The sequence below is a fragment of the Prionailurus viverrinus genome, chromosome E2, assembly GCF_022837055.1.
Source record: "Prionailurus viverrinus isolate Anna chromosome E2, UM_Priviv_1.0, whole genome shotgun sequence".
NCBI lineage: Eukaryota > Metazoa > Chordata > Mammalia > Carnivora > Felidae > Prionailurus > Prionailurus viverrinus.
Window position 1 is genome coordinate 30,592,451 of NC_062575.1, and position 17,435 is coordinate 30,609,885.

General features: G+C 48.9%; 1 long non-coding RNA gene across 1 annotated transcript; it reads left to right on the forward strand.

The window, feature by feature from the left end:
• Window positions 1-15,637: 15,637 nt before the first annotated feature.
• On the forward strand, window positions 15,638-17,114 carry LOC125153122 (uncharacterized). The gene is made up of 2 exons (XR_007147412.1): window positions 15,638-15,725; window positions 16,638-17,114. It is a non-coding gene; the product is annotated as an uncharacterized LOC125153122 (long non-coding RNA).
• Window positions 17,115-17,435: the final 321 nt, after the last annotated feature.

A 17,435-nucleotide genomic window follows, 5' to 3' on the forward strand; every position in this document is an offset into this window, starting at 1 on the left:
TCTTTTGAAAGTCTGCTAAATGGACTTTCAGTATAAATAGGCATAGGGGCACGTGGGTGGCTCAGCGGGTTAAGCGTCGGACTTCAGCTCAGGTCACGATCTCAGGGTTTGTGGGTTTGAGCCCCGCATCGGGCTCTGCACTGACGGCTCGGATCCTGAAGCCTGCTTCGGATTCTGTGTCTTCCTCTCTCTCTGCCCCTCCCCTGCTCTCTCTCTCTCTCTCAAAAATAATGAACAAAGATTAAAATAAATTTTAAAAAAAGGAATTTCTGGGGCACCTGGGTGGCTCAGTCGGTTGAGCGTCCGACTTCGGCTCCGGTCATGATCTCATAGTTCATGGGTTCGAGCCCCGCATCAGGCTCTATGCTGCCACGCGCTCAGAGCCTGCAGACTGCTTCGGATTCTGTGTCTCCCTCTTTCTCTGCCTCTCCCCCACTTGCACTCTGTCTCTCTCTCTCTCTCTTAAAAATGAGTAAACATTAAAAAAAATTTTTTTTTTGAACTGGCCTGGATTCCACCAGTCATCATGGCCACCGGTGATGGAGAAAAGCTGGCTTTCTCCGGAGGATTCTTTGGCCTGTTTAGTAGCGTAGGTAGAATGATCTGAACTCCTGTCTTTTGGACCCAAGCCTATAGCGAGATGTGGTGAGAGGGGGCAGCCTAAGCCTGGGGCTGATGTTCAATCATTTGGTATCAGATCAATGTGTGGTATCTTCTGGAAACCAATTTTCTCGCCTTAAAGAAAACCATAGATCGATCGATCGATAAATAGATAGATAGAGATAGAAATAGATAGAAAACGCTCATCTATTTATAAAAGCAATGTGACTCCTTTGTAGAAAAGCCAGAAATTATAAAAATCTAAAATAAGTCAGGGGGGGAAATGTTCATGATCCTACCTCCCAGTGCAAATCTCGAGGGTCTTTTTTTTTTTTTTTTTCCCCTGTGCGTTTCTACATAATGGAGACAACCCTATGTAGACGATTTGGTATTCAGCAATTTTCAGACCATTATTGGCATTTCCCCAAGCTTTGGCTAATGATATCATTATATTCCCCCACAGGGCTATGCCGTCACGTGCATAACCATCCCCCTAGCTGTGGGCATTCAGGCTCTTTTCAGTGTTTGGTTATTATAAACGATGCCAGGTTGGACATCTTGCCCCCAACCTCTCCAACTCTTCACCAAGTTCGGCCCGTGTAGTGAACCAGCAGGTGCAGGAAACTTCCTAGGTTACTCATTATATGTATGTGTGTGCATATATATATATACACATATATATATATATAATACTATTTCAGCAGGTGAGGATTATGACTGCCTGAATTATTTTAGATTCCAACACGGGGCTTTTCAGATACTGGCTAGGAAAGAGGAAATAAAAGCCACATGTTGTCTTGTGACCCCGTAACCATCTCTTTGCGAGTCACTTGGTTTAAGGAAAATGGATTAAGCCAATGAGCCAAAGCAGAAGGTGATACTCTGAAAACCTGATTTCCCAGACTTCCTCGATCTTGTAAAATGATCGCTTTGTGTCTGCTGCAAATCTTCAGCAGGGAGCCGGGATGACAAGCGCATTGTAAACAGGTCTTTTCCCCAAGCGAAGAGAAGAGCGGGCCTTCCCATCCCCGGATCCGAGGGCTCTGTGCAGGCAAATGGAGACTTGAGTGGTGCCAAGTAGATCCTCAGGTCATCAGGCATGTATCAGGATGCGGTGTTTGAGGAAATGCAGACCAGGTGTACAGATGTTTGCAGGGTGCTGGGTGCCCAGTGCTGTGCTCGTGGAGGACTAGGCAGTCCTCCCAATGGAGGACTTGGGCTCACACGGATTGCTGAGGCCCTGGAAGGTGGTAGTCCCCATTGTAGTCTCCCTTTCTACACCCTCTACATCCCAGGGCTCTTTTCTTTCTGTATCAGGGCCCTTTCCTCCCCACCCCTGCCCCCCCCCCCCCATACCTGTCACAGAGTGCTCCGGGAAGCCAGCGGGGAAAACAATGATCTGGGGCATAAGCCCCTTATCTGAGCATGCCCACAGATGAGTCAAACCTCGCCGCCGTCACTCCTTCTCTAGTCTTCTCTTTCTGTTCTCCCTTCTACTCTTCCAACCCCCCTTTTCTCTCTTGCCTGAGTATCAGGCCTGACTGTTTCACGGCCAGGAGCAGCTTTAACTCCATGGGCGTTACCCCCTGGGCTGGAGACCCAGAAACTCAGTCTTCAGTTCCGCCCATCACAAGAGCTGCTTGAGAACAGGGGTTCCCTCAGGGCAGCTGGGTGGCTCAGGGGGTGGCGAAGCGTGGACTCTTGGTTTCCGCTCATGATTGGTGAGACGGAACCCCACATCTGGGTTCCTGCTGACAGTACGGAGCCTGCTCGGGATTCTCTGTCTCCCCCTCTCTCTCTCTGCCCCAACCCCACCCGAGGCTGTCTCTGTCTCTCTCAAAGTAAATGAATAAACTTAAAAAACAAACAAAAAAAAAGAACAGGGCCCCCCCCCCCAATCACTAATTCCTCGGGGGCAAGTCTTAATCCTCAGAAAGCAATAATGAGGTTTAATGGGGCTCAAGCACCAATTGTCTTTTCAGATGCAAAACTATTGAAATCCCCAAAGAAACCAAATGCATGCAAAGATGGGGGAGAACATTTCCCGGGAGTTTTCGAGCACAGAGATTCGGATCTTCTCTTATTATTATTATTATTAATTTTTTTTTTAACGATGTTCAAGTTTCACACCGTCATTTCCAGATACTGTGTCTTATGCTTGTATTTATTCCTCAAGCTCCTAGTAAAATGCTCTGTGCAGATTTAGTTCATTCACACATATGTCCTCAACTGCTTTTTTTTAAAGATTTTTTTTAATGCTGATTTATTTTGAAATAGAGAGAGACAGAGAGAGAGAGAGAGAGAGCTTGTGCGTCCGCGAGCAGGGGAGGGCAGAGAGAGAGGGAGACAGAGGACCCCAAGTGGGCTCTGTGCGGACAGCAGAGAGCCCAACGCGGGGTTCAAACTCACGAACCGTGAGATCATGACCTGAGCCAAAGTTGGGTGCTTAACCAACTGAGCCACCCGGGTGCCCCGTGTCTTCTAGTGCTTACTGAGTTGCTCATTTGCCAAGTACTGTGTGGGGAGAAGCGGGAGTGGAATCAACCTCATCCTTCCTCTTCTGGGGTGTGCAGCTTAGCGGAAGACAAATGTCGGACCAATAACCACACATGTGTGAATTATAACTCTTGGTAAATGTGGCGAAGGGAAAGTGCAGGGCGTACCTGGAGTACTGATGTGCACGGAGGCGGGAGAGGGTGGTACAAGGCGAGTCGACAAAGGAGGCTTCCTTAAGAAATGGTGTTCCAGCTGATGCCTGAAGGATATGTTTGGAACATAAGCAGGAAACGAGCAAGAGCAAAAGCTTGCCAGGCAAGCAAGAACGTCTGCAAGGACACTTGGAAGGGAAGACGTTGGCCAGAAGAAGGAGCTCTCTAGCGGAAGTGGCAGGAGATGGGGTCACATAGCAGGAGCCCGATTAGCGACATTTTGCCAGCCCAAAGGAAGGCACCGGAACGTGATCCCTAAGGACAAAGAGGTTGTTTTATACTTAATTTACTTTTCTTTTAAAATAGTGAAGCGACATGATCACATTTGTTTTTCAAGATCTCTTGGGTTCCGTTGGGAAGAAGGGGTCAAGCGCGCGGGGAGACCAGATTGGCGGAAGTCCACATGAAAAATGGCGGAGTCTCGGCTGAAGGCACCGGAAGTGGCTAATGGAGAGACTGATGGGGAGGGAAAGTCTTTTCAGGGAGAATGGACGAGTCTTTAAGTGCGGGGCTGACGGGGGAGAGAAAGATAGGAAGGATGTATCCTGGATATCTGCCTTCATGCAGCCCTTTGCACAGAAGGAAAAACCTGGAGGCCAGCAAACTCAGAGGCGGAAAGTAAATAGAAGTGAATGAATCATCGCAGCCATTACTTTAGTGCTACTTAAGACCCCTGACTTGCTAGGTATTTCTTTTAAAGGACTTACTGAAATGACTTGAGAAGAAATGACGTTCAATGACTTCTTGAAGTGACTGGGAGAACAAGACGATATTCCAGTTAGATGGTCAGTTCTTGGTCCCAGGAGTTTACCATGCTAGAGAGCCCAGGTATTATCACAAACATTATTTGTCATGTTAACAAATTACAAATTACATCCTATTTTGTAACACGCGCTATTCTGCATGTCCCCCCCCTTTTTTTAAATTTTTTTTTCAACGTTTATTTATTTTTGGGACAGAGAGAGACAGAGCATGAACGGGGGAGGGGCAGAGAGAGAGGGAGACACAGAATCGGAAGCAGGCTCCAGGCTCTGAGCCGTCAGCCCAGAACCTGACGCGGGATGCGTGTCCCCCCTTTTGTGAGGGCCCTAAACGTATTCGCCTCCAAGTCTCTATACCATTCAATGGCTTTTGATAATTAATACAAATTGTCTGACCACTCGCAACCACGAATGGGGGCATTTCTCTGTTCTTCAACCCGAACTCAGCTCTGATCCACATCGTTCTCCTGGTAACCACGGGGTATGCCATTCTTAAGAGATATTTTAACACGGTTTCTCAAGTCATTTCAATAAGTTCTTTAAAAGAAATGGTGTATTTTTTTTTTCAGAAAGTAAACGATGGCCTGTGCGCCATCCATTGTAAATCGTGATGGATTTCCATATTCTCTACCATAAAGAACCTTTTTTTTTCTCTCTTAGAAAGGAAAATTAAGGTTGCTGTGCTATGGGATCACTTTCATTATCTTTAGCATACAAATGATCGCTGAAAAAGATTTTCTTCCTCTACATAGGTACAATATCAATGATGTAATTTACATCGCATCTTTCATATTAGCACTCTGATCCATCATCGCTAACAATGCAGGGTCTTTGTGCGAGGGGCTGTCGGACAAATGTTTTAGCTTGTGAGAAGAAAATTGTTAGCATTTGAATAGAGAATGGTACAGGAAGGATTAATAGCCTACTTTGACGGATTAGAATGTAGGGAAATTGCTCAATATTAATATGAAAATGTTTGTGAATTGGTTGCAAAGTGGCGTCAATGGAAAATGATTATGTCTCCAAGGCCTTATCAGTTGAGACTTGACTCTTAGCAAAGACTTTCACACAAAAGACGGATGAGAGGTGGGGAGGATGGCTGGCTTCCGGGCGCTGGGACAAAAACCCACCGTTCAACCACGGGAGTCCTCCCGTCACTTTGGGTATCCTTCCTGCCCTACCACGGTCTTCCTGTTAGCACATCTGGGTATGGATTTGCGAGAGAAGAGAAAGGGAAGTGTGGGTGATGTTGCTCTTTCTATACTTCTGAGCCTTTCCGTCTTGGAAAACCCCATCAGAAACAACAGGGTGCTGCTGGATAAATAGTCACCTCCCTCCAGCTGAAATTTTTGTCTGTGTGCAATGGCTTCCAAGATGGCAATTTGCAAGGATGGCCAACAGTTCAGAAACCGTGATGTGGAAATCATCGTTTAATCCTGGGCTCCCCAACCCCAATCGGAGCCAGCCTTATTTTAGAATGCCATGGGAGAGGTTTGGGGGGGGGGGGTGGGGGGCGCGTCAAAAGGTTACACTTGCCACCTTCCACTCTGGCGCTTTGAAAAAAATCTTAAGCCTCACTTTACCTCTGCCAATCAATCTCCTACTGAAAGTTTAAGTTAATAACACAGTGGAGACTAACAGAGCTTTGTTGTTTCTACCAAAGCGCCAGACAATAGCTGGCTCTCTTTGCCCCTCGGGTGCAGGACACCCCCCCACCCCCCACCCCAGCACTGGTCTGCCTCACCCTGCGGCCGCGGTCATGCTGTCATTCGCTCTCGCTGACTGTCAGAATAGAGATGGCAAGCCAAGCAGCTGGAAACACTGTTCTTAAAATCAAGCCACTGTCTCTTCCAAGAACGGGGGAGTGCCCTCAGTAGGGCCCTTAGAGTGTATTCTTTTCCCACTTGGGTTTCATATGTAATGCTGGAACAGGCTTTCTCAACCTCGGCATCACGGACGTCGTGGGCAAACTAATCCTTTGTTGTGGGAGCCTTCCAGGGCGTGACAGACACTCAGCAGCATCTCTGGCCTCCACCCACTAGGTGCCAGTAGCATCCCCCCAGTTGTGGCTACCAAAAATGTCTCCGGACATGGCAATGTCCCCTGGGGGACGAACCTCCCTCCCAGCCGAGAACAACTGAACTCCAGAAATGAAAAGCGATCATGAGTTCTGTAGGAATATTATTGTTGGCATGAACAACACACATAATGTCCAATCATTTGCTCCTTAAAAGATGAGATCCCATGATGTTTATTTCCCTATTTTTTAAAAAGTAATAATCCCAACTATCATCTACGGAACGCTAGCCATTTCCCCGGCATCGAATGCTTGAATATATATCGTTATGTAGTCCTCAGGAAAGCCTGGAGAACTGAGTCAAATGACTCCCATTTAACAGACGAGGAAGCTGAGGTTTGCAGATGTTAAACCACTTGCCCCCAGCCCACCTGTTAATATGGCACAAAGGCGACCCAAGTCTGGGGGAACGCACGACAGCGCGTTCCTGGGAGTGAGGTCTTTGCTGCAAATACCTGTATCGTGCCCTTTACAGTTTCCCGTGTTTGATGAATCTCAGCCTCCAACGAGAGCCCCTAAAACGAGCTCTGAGAATCTGCCTCGTCTCCCGGCTGTTCAAGGGTCACCGGGCAACACAGCCGTGGGGGTGGGTTTGGGGTGGAGGGTGGAGGGTGTTGTGAATCCCAGGGTAAAGCATCGCTGAGCTCTCCAGACTGCCTTGCCTCTCTCCTGTCTTAGGCAGACGTCCCCGCCTCTCCAGGTGGCTGCTGCATGGGTTTACTCCCGCAAGATGCAGAGAGCTGAAAGAACAGCGCTGGGAATTACCTAGAAGCCCATGGACCCCAACAATGCTTGCCCTTTCTTTAGTCTCTATTAAGTGGATGGCATAACATGGCGACATCACTCTATCCTGGCCTGGTACCCGATGCTTTCAGTCTGGTGCTTTGGGTCACAAACCCCAGCCCTCTGCACGGCTAAGTGCCGAACCTCCGCAAAATAAATGCACATCCGCATACATATGCAAGTTTCCATAGATTTTCAGGGGGGTTCAAAGAACCCACCGAGACCTCCCTCCATAGATCCCACATTAGGAATCCACTTCCAGGCGAATTTCGTGAGCTCTCCAAGAGCTCCAAAAGAGCTCCAAGACTTTTCTTGGAGAAAATTCTTTCTCCAAGAATTTTGGCGAAACGCAGAACAGCACCTTCTTTACCACAGAAGAAACCCGTATTGAGACATACCGGGGCCGAATTCGTGGGAATGAGCAAGGACAATAAGCGGTGAGGGTGCGCCAGGGAGAGCAGGTGACATCTTCCCCTGGCCTGGCAATGTGCATTTAAGAAAGCTGACAGCTTGCGAGACCAGCCTGTGGCAGATGCGTCCCCAGCGTGCCCCTGGGACTGGCAGCTTCATTATTGCTGTTGTCAGTGTTTGTGGAGTGCGGACCCTGGGCGCCAGCCAGGCCTTTCCCAGGTAGAGATGTTCATTGTAACCTATTAATTCCCAGACGAAGACAGAGTCAAGATAGAGAGCTGGCGGCTCTTAATCCGGCCGCTGCACTTCCTGCTTTCACGCCTCCTTGTTTGTGGCTAAAGAGTGCCGACCTCTGTCCTGTCTGTTGTCATCTTAGCCCAGATTCTCCCTTCTCTTTTCGAATTAAAAACCTTCCCTTGAAGTCATGCATGTTCCTGGTTCTAAGAAGAATTCTGTGAGGCTCCCCCTTGCCTCCCCAGGTCCTATCCACGCACCCTAATCCTGCTCTCTAGAGGTGACCTTCAGTCCTTTCCGACATATGTTTGGGAACGTGCTTCCTTGTTTCTAAACAAGATGTTTGGAAGGCTTTTGTGTTTAGTTTTAAGTCTCTGTATTGTCTGTTAACTTCCTACAGTAGAATATGAGGTGTTCTGGGTCTTCATGCGTTTCTCACCGCTGCCCCCCTCCAACACATATGCCTGGTAACATCAGGCTCACTTCCTGTCACCTTCCTCCCAATAGAGTTAGGACACAATTTGATTTAGTTCAATATTCAGCCTTTTACCTTGTTATGATCATGTCAGTATTACCCTCAGCTGAGCCATTGATTATAATTACATCTCCTTCTTACAGAGCTTTTTGTTTTCCCTGGAGTTGCTAAGAGCCTTGTTTTCTAGCCACCTTTCCAGTAATTCACCTGCAGCCTCTCTATCAAAACTGTGACTCTTCTCTCAGCATTTAAAAATATGTCTGCCCTTTGACCAGTCTGGGATTCTTCTAGAATCTAGGGATTCTTAGATTCTTCTTTTGGACTCTAGCACCACCCCATTCTCCTACTCGGTCTGGACCGAGTCCACTAGATTGACTTCTTGGTATCTTTCTTCAACATCATCCCAGGAATCCCTTTACTCTTTTGTTAGGTGGGATCTCTGTTTCCTGGAACTCTGTGCCTGTCTTTTGGTGACATCATCTAGTAACTTCTGACTGTGGATTCATGAGATGCCTATTCCTTTAATCTGAAAATGCCTTTTTCCTAATCTCACCATCAAATGTTAAGGCTGCGAGTGAGCCCTTTCCAGAACATCATAAAAATCTCTTGTGGTTTCCCCTACCTCATTGATCCAGGGTATGTCCATATGCATAACATGGAGAAGCATGTTTTTGGAGTCACTAACTTTTTCAGATTCTCGGGAGCACGGAGTATGCCTTCACAATCTATTTCTCACTATCCACTCAGAATTAACAACGACGTACCTTGTACGGCCCGTTACGATTTATCAAGTGTTTTCATGGTCATATCTCACGGTGGCAGACAATAGATACCACGAATCCTGTATCCGAGGAAGCTGAGGCTAACTCGGAACCACACTGTTCATAAATGTCTAGGACACAGGGTTCTGACTACTGGTGAGTGCAAGATGGCTCAAAGAACCAGCAAAGCATGTGGCTTACGGCACCAGGAAAACGGAGACACCACAGAAATTTAAGTTTTGATGAGCTTAGATGGAAATGTGCATTAAGAAATTTTTCCAATGAGCCATTTGTCGATCAGCATACAAGTTTTGTATTCTATGATTTTATAAGTTTTTGAACTCTCCATGGTAGGTCAGGGGAGCACCATAATATTTTCAAGGTTTAGGAAACTCTAAAGGTCTCCGTCCGGTTTGTTTCAAGGTAGGTGATTTGCTCCCCCCACCAAGCTCCCACCCACTCTGCCTTGATTAAATGAAGTTAATTTCTATAATTATGCTACAATTTGGTCCATCCCAGGAAACTAACTCCTAGGCATTGATCAAAAATTTTGCAATAATGTTCTGTTGACTCAGGAGTTTCTCAGTCAGAAAGGAAGGAAAGGGTTTGATATCCAAATCACTAGGGGAGACTTTTCAGCCTATTCTCTCTCTCTCTCTGACAATTCCTCCTCATCCTTATTCCATTACCTTCTACCAATTTAGGGAGCCAGTGTTACTGATGTGGGAGGAGGAGAAAGGAAAATGAAAACAAGATCACATTGACCATGATCAGAGCATATGAACAATTTCTGTTTTCCAGGCAGAGGAAATAGCAAGTACCAAGGTCCTGTGGCCCCTCGGAGGCTCCCATTCCCTCCACGCTCTGCTTTCCCAGGTAAGCACTAGCCAATTTTTTTTAAAATTTTTTTTTCAACGTTTTTTATTTATTTTTGGGACAGAGAGAGACAGAGCATGAACGGGGGAGGGGCAGAGAGAGAGGGAGACACAGAATCGGAAACAGGCTCCAGGCTCTGAGCCATCAGCCCAGGGCCCGATGCGGGGCTCGAACTCACGGGCCGCGAGACCGTGACCTGCCTGAAGTCAGACGCTTAACCGACTGCGCCACCCAGGCGCCCCTCCAATTTTTAAAAGTAATCTCTGATAAAGTACTCTGGATTAATGTGGCTTAAACATAGCTCGAAAACATGTTTTAGAGTCTATACCTTAATCCAAAGAGAGAAGAGAAGTAATAGAATTTCTGATATTGGCAGGCAGGGGACTTCTGTATGTTTCAACAAGGTGAAACCCCCACCTGGAGAAGCAGCAAAATACAACGGAAACAGGGAAGGATCTTTCCTTAAACACAGCCTGCGTAAAATTAAATGTATACAAGTGCACGTATGGGCCAGGGCTTTGGACTGCAAACACAGAAGGGGCCGCTATCCGCTGAAGTAGAAAGGGGAATTTATTCGGAGTTGACCAGAGTGCGTAGAATTGATATTCAAAATGGTGACTCACAGGACAGACCCCTGTCCAGTCAGAAGGGAGTCCCTGGTGGCCCCCTGCTGTTCTGAGAGTTGACCCTTAGGTTTCTGGGTGATGGGGACCCGTGAGCAGACTCCAAGGGAGGGGCTCACGCAGAGCCACGGCGGCCCGGAGACGCAACTGAGAAGCTTGGGGTGTGGGCCCCCCACTGAAGGAGCGGAAGGTCTTTAACCTAACCAAGGACAAACAGGCTTTAGATGCCGGTATCTAGTGTTCGCTAGAACGAATGTCTAATATTGAGACAAAGAAGCTTCTCTGTAAGCTGGTCTCTCCGTTTCTCCTCCTCTCCCTCCTCTAGAGACTAACTCTGTAAACAAGCCATTGCCGTCGTCGCCAAAAAAGACCTTGAAAAACCACTAGGTGATCGGCGATGTGTTGCCCAGCCCAAGGTCACCTTGGATTTTCATCACGACTGCCATGCTTTTCTTCTCATTAAAATATTTGACAAGGAGTCTTTGCATGGATGAGCAGGTCCAAGCACCCCAGCCCCACACTGTTCTCACAAAGATGTTGCACTGTCATAGTAACTAATTGTGCTGCCACCTGCAAATCAATATCTGTGTTGCACACACATTGACACCGAAATCTGGCGTTTGTACAGGTACCATGCTGAAGATACTGCATGACTTCTTGATGAAATAACGTACATTTCCTTCCCTTCGGGGTACTTACGAGTGACTTAAAAAGTAGGGTTTATGTCTTTATTTATTTCGGGGTCTCTGCCGCACCTGGCCAAGAGCTGTTTGATCACAGCGGATAGTTGAAAATGCTTACTGGATCGGACAGTGGTGTTGGAATTGCAAGAAGATGAATACATCCCAAGTCTAAGAAGTTGTATACAGGAGGAGGTGAGTGTTACAGGTGAGAAAACGAATGGTCCGGGTATGCCTGGGACTGAGGCGGTGCCCAGGGCACAGGACTTCCAGGACCAAAACTACGGAGTCACACGCTGGGGCACGAGACGACATCCTGGAGTCGCATCCCGGTTCCATCACTTATCACCTACAGGACCCCGTTTTTAATTTGCGAAAGGCAAATAACAACACACTTGTTCCAACGGGCTTTGGAAATCAATATGCTAATACGTATAAAGCACTTAGGACTATCCAAGATCATAGTATACACACTGGGTATATATGTGTACAAAACTATCTATTAATTATTACAATGATGCCTCACCAGAATGTCTCCTGAGTCCAGAAGATGCTTCTGTGAATATTTTTTCTCAGCATCTATAAGCCTTCTCAAAATATTGCATTTTACAAAACTTACCACAGTACAGCTTTTGTTCCAAAACAATATTTCGAAACAGAACGCACCAACCTTTGCAGATATGAGCAAATAACAAGTCAAATTGGAAATCCCTTTGTATAATGTTACAACGTAACAGACTGAAACATTTGTAGGTAGAGGGAAGTGGTTTTTTTTTTTTTTTAATTTTTTTTTTCAAAGTTTATTTATTTTTGGGACAGAGAGAGACAGAGCATGAACGGGGGAGGGGCAGAGAGAGAGGGAGACACAGAATCGGAAACAGGCTCCAGGCTCTGAGCCATCAGCCTAGAGCCCGACGCAGGGCTCAAACTCCCGGACCGCGAGATCGTGACCTGGCTGAAGTCGGACGCTTAACCGACTGCGCCACCCAGGCACCCCGAGGGAAGTGTTTTGAGATGAGCTATGTGATTCTACTTTTTAGACAGCTGTTGTAGCTGACCCTCTCCCTCCAAGCACACACACACACACACACACACACACACACCCCAACAGGGTAACACACTATCAATTATTTTTGTACTAGGAACTTGAGGATTCCCCAAAATCATCCAAGGGAAAAGAACGGGAAAGGGGGGAGGTGCTGGAAGAGGCTCTTCTACCTAAATAGGTACCATCGAAAGGCCACTGCAGCACCGAACTTTTTGTTTCTCCCTTCTCTCGATGGAAGTGTTCCTTATCCCCAACTTCATGGACAAGCTTAAATCAACATGTAGATAGTTTGCCCTCACCAGGACCGGATTTCTTCATCCGAGCATCCAGAAGTCTTTGGTCCGCACGTGGAAGACCACAGAGGCCTTACCATCTTACATGAAAACCAGGGCATGTCCGGGAAACTACCCCATGAAGGAATCATCAGGGTCTGTCGAGCAAAGGCTGGCGGGGTCTCGGGCCTAGCGTTTCCCTGAGCCGCTGTGGCCCACGGGCTGTTAGCCTGGACTAGCCTTTAAGTGGGTCGCAGCTACGTGAGCTCAGGTCACTGGGATGAAAAGAAGAAATGGTCAGTGGCCTGGCTGTTTTGCCTGTGTTGTCAAGCATGTGGGTGTTGGAGGATGTCTGTGTGACTGAGTTCTGACCTGTTATACAGGCCTGAACCCTTCTTCTTCCTCGGGCCATCAGATCCACTCAGGGTGAGTTACACGTCGAACTGTAAGGGAGCTGTAGGGTTTTCATTCAAGGGCAGAAGGATGGGCGGAAAAAGCAAAGACCCGTGCTGGGTGCCTCACCCTGGGAGGGTGTTGTCTAACGAGACGATGACCTAAGTCTTTAAATTCTTTCCACTGTGCAGCTAAAGGTGATCGCAAACTTGCTTATAAGATCCGGAAAAGACTACAACAAAGGGATACCATCCAAGGTTGCGTAGCATAGACGACGGTGTCGGTTCTCGAACTTGGCGATAGCCCAGGAGGCTTTGAAAAATCCCGCTGTCGGGGCGCCTGGGTGGCGCAGTCGGTTAAGCGTCCGACTTCAGCCAGGTCACAATCTCGCGGTCCGGGAGTTCGAGCCCCGCGTCGGGCTCTGGGCTGATGGCTCAGAGCCTGGAGCCTGTTTCCGATTCTGTGTCTCCCTCTCTCTCTGCCCCTCCCCCGTTCATGCTCTGTCTCTCTCTGTCCCAAAGAAAAAATAAATAAACGTTGAAAAAAAAAAATTAAAACAAAAAAAAAAAAAGAAAAAAGAAAAATCCCGCTGTCCAGCCCGCATCCCGGACCAACTAAATCAGAACCTCCAGAGATGGGATCCGGGCCACAGTTAACAGCAAAGCTCCCCAGGTGACTCCTAAGTGCAACCAAGCTTGAGAGCTATTGGCACAGAGCAGTGCTTGGCAAATTGTGAGGGCACAAACACAGCCCGTGGGGATCTTGCTGGAAGGCCAGTTCGGATTCAGATAGTCTGTGCCGGTGCCTCAGCTACTGCCTTTCTTACTGGCTCCCGAGCGAGGCTGATGTCACTGGTCCAGGGACCTCACTTTGAGTAGCGAGAGCGTAATGTGTAGAGAAGAAAACTTGATGTGAGGAAATCTCCGAATGTTTGCTCTGGCGTCTTTTAGCTGTAGGATTATCAACCAGCCTCGTTTTCGGGGGCTCTCCCGGGTTTGGCATTTGAAAGTCCCATGTCCTGGCCAAACCGAGACCGTACGTGCGTGATCCTGGGAAGTCCAATAAAGCCTTTGAGCCTGGTGAGGTCGCTGTGCGAAGTGATGTGTGTGCGGATGTCTGCCGAAGTAACCCGGCACAGAGGAGGAGTCCAAAAAGTATTTGATAGTTGAAAGACAAGATAATCGTTTGCAAACTCAAAAGGTGAGCTACCCCTTATATCAGAATGGCTAATCAGAAAATGCCAGCGTTGTCCAGAATGTGGAGAAGTGGGGACTCTCACGCACTGTGGATAGAGGTCCAATTGGTGGAACCGCTTAGAAAAAACTGCTCAGCACAATGTACTCACCCCAAGCATATGGACCCCCTATGGCCCAGACGTTTCCATCCTAGGCCTTATGTACCCAAGAGAAATGCATGAATGATGTTCACCAAAAGATACAGGGAGCAGCTTTATTTATGATAGTAAGAAATTAGAAACAACTCCAGGGGCGCCTGGGTGGCTCAGTCGGTTAAGCGTCCGACTTCAGCTCAGGTCACGATCTCGCGGTCCGTGAGTTCGAGCCCCGCGTCGGGCTCTGGGCTGATGGCTCGGAGCCTGGAGCCTGTTTCCGATTCTGTGCCTCCCTCTCGCTCTGCCCCTCCCCCGTTCATGCTCTGTCTCTCTCTGTCGCAAAAATAAATAAACGTTGGAAAAAAAAATAATAATAGCCAGAGCTGCTGGGCATTCAACACAGCGGGCCACCACGAGCCCTGCACAAAGTCACATCCGCTCTCCCACTTCCCTCAGAGGCAAATCCCGAGTCTTCCCCGGGTGCCCCCGGGGCCCCTCCTGATCTCCTCTCTTGCCTCGCCCCTCACATCTCCAAATTCTTGTCCTCTCTTGTTCCCTCCAGCCACCTTGGTCCCCTTGCTGCGGAAAGTCCAGGCACGCTCCTACCTTGGGGCTCTGCGCAGCCTGCCCCCCCTTCTTGGAATCCCCCCCACTCCACCATATCCTATTGGCTTAACTCACCGCACGCTCCAAATCTGGGCTTACGTGCCCCCCACTACCGCTGCTCTTGAAGTCCCCTCCGCCCTGACCTGCTTTCTTTTCTCCCTAACTTCCGTGGGACGATCTCATTCTTTCGGGCACGGCCTCTTTCCGCCCGAGAATATTAGGTCTAGGGGGTCGAAGGTTCTGCCGTCGTTCCGTCTTGTTCGCCAGTGTGTCCCACCCACCCAAGCGGGTCTGGTGCCTCCCGGGTGCTCACCAAATCACCTTCGAATATCCAACGGCGAAAATGTGTTGGGTGCCGAGTACGCGTTCACATTAGGCCGGACACGGTAGTACTTGCCCATCGGTGAGGAAGATCGATTGCTGACCCCATTCACAAGGGAAACTGAAGCAGAGACAGGTGGATCAGCCCGTCCAGGGTCGCACAGCTAGTCAGCGATGAAGCCAAGAGTCAAACCCAAGCGCTCAAGTCCCGGGACCACACCAACGACACCGAAACAAGGGATCGTCTAGGACGGGGGTGGGGGCGGGGGTGGGGGGAGGGGATGCTCTCAGCAGGCAAGTTTCGCCCGCGGTAGCCAGCAACCTGCCGCTCCCACGTGCATTCTGCTGGGCAGCTGCACCCCAAGTCCCTCCACGGAATCGTTCCCTCTTCCACCTTGCAGTCCGTGGGACTCGGTTCCTGAGCAAGGGTGAAGCGCGTGAGGCCAGAAAGCCGATCGGCAGGCGGTGGGCCTTGGGTCTTGGTGATTGGCTCGGGGGTGGTCACGTGACCCGACCCGCGCGGAGAAGGCTGGGCCAGGACGGTTTCACCCCCGCAGGACGGCGAGGCTGGGAAGCCGTTGGCACCGCCTCCGGAGCTTGCGGGGGACGAGGCTGTGCAGGAAGAGGGTTAACGCGAAGGGGGTTGAGTCGGTGAACAGTGGGAGAGGCCCTGGGGCTGCCCACTAGGCTTGCCTGAGGCCTTGAGATGCTCGTGCCTCGCTCCACCATCGCCTGTGGGTAATGGCCCTCCTTCCGTGGTGACCCAGTGAGTAGAAACGTCCCCTTCCTTTGACGTTCTTTTCTTTTCCCTTTCTCTCTCTCTCTCCCTTTTTCTCTTTCCTTCTTTCTTACCTTTCGGCCTCACCTCGCTTCCTTTTTCTTTCCTCTTTCCTTCCTTGCTCTCTTTCCCCTGTTCTTTCTTTTCTGTCTTCCAACCTGTCTCCCTTTTCCTCCCTTTTCTTTTCTCCTCCTTCTCTCTCCTCTCCTCTGTCCTTTCCTCCTCTCTTCTCGTTTCTTTTTTCTTCTTTTCCTCCCACTCCCTCTTTCCCTGCCTGCCTTCCCTCCCTCACATTAACTGCGTGGTGGCACTAGGTACCCCAAACGATCCTGCACTGAAATATTTTCGCCCATTTTATTTTTACAGCAACCGTATTAGGTGGAAATCTCCCATATTCCCATTCACAGGCTGGAAGCACGCCCAGGGTCGCCCCGTAGGTAAATGACAGAGCCAGGTTTCAAATCCAGGCATTCTGAGCCCAGCCCGTCAACTCTTAATGACCAGGGGTACACTGCCTCCCTTCTGGAGCGCAGGGTTATGTGTTGGGCAGGCCAGAGTGGACAGAGGAAAGGGTGACCGCAAAGTCAGCCAAGTGTGAATACAGGTAGCAGAGCAAAGGGCAGACCAGCACCGTGTTTAAGAACAAAGCTTTGCGTGCAGGTCCGTTCCGGTTTGAGTTCTGCCTCTTCCATAGACCAGTCGTGTGAACTCGGCACGTTAATTAACCTCTCTGAGCTCTTGGAGTGTCGTCAGTGTAGATCAGTGCCTATTAGCCCTCTTGAAATCGTGTTTAACTGAAAAAGTGGATGCCAAGTGTTACTCTACAGTTTGGCACACAAGTGAAAGCTGCTACCATCCTAACGGATTGTATATAATCACTATGAATATTCTCCTTACTAGGGACCCTGGACACCGTCCGTCTTAGCCGCGGTTGCCCCGAAGACAGACGGCAAGAGTGTTTTCTCCCTTGTGACCTTAGCCGGCAGTCCCCAGTCGAGCTTCCCTTTTGGAACTGAGGACTGCTTATATGCTACTGAAAAAAAAATCCATCTAAACGAGGCCAATTGAATTTTGTCAACTTCGGAAGAAACAAGGACGATGCGCAGCCTTCAGGATGTGACTGTGTTTAAAGAGATGTTCTCCGACATACAGACATGCCCCAATGAGGGGTGAATTAGTCTGAGTCCTTCCTGGGTGATATCAAGCAGACAGTTCTTTCAGAATTAGCCATCTGGCCTCCTCAAGCGCCGGTGTTGTGCCACAGGGTGTAGACCTTCGCAAGCAGGGGTGTAGCGTACAAATAGGAAACGTCTCCCGGATCGCGCATTAACACAGCCACGGAAAATGGCATTTTAATAAATGTGTTCTCCAAATGGAGGCAGTTGGAGTGCAGACTTTCTTTTCTACCCCGAGAGAAACAGAATGTTTTGGCTACGTACAAACCACGCCGGGAATACTTCCTAAATACGCATGTTTTCTGCGTGTCAGTTTCACTGCATGTTGCAGATCATTTTCGAGACTCCTCGGGGATAATAGCTCCAAAAAAACATGATTCTCCTCGACTTGAGCGAGCAGAAGTCACGATACCTGTTTCGCATTTGGGGGTTTGCGGCCGGCCCCTCCCTTCCCCACCCCCACCCCCGCCCCGTTTCTTCCCCACTTCCCAGAACTGTTCAGTTGTATTTACTTGCCGGGAAC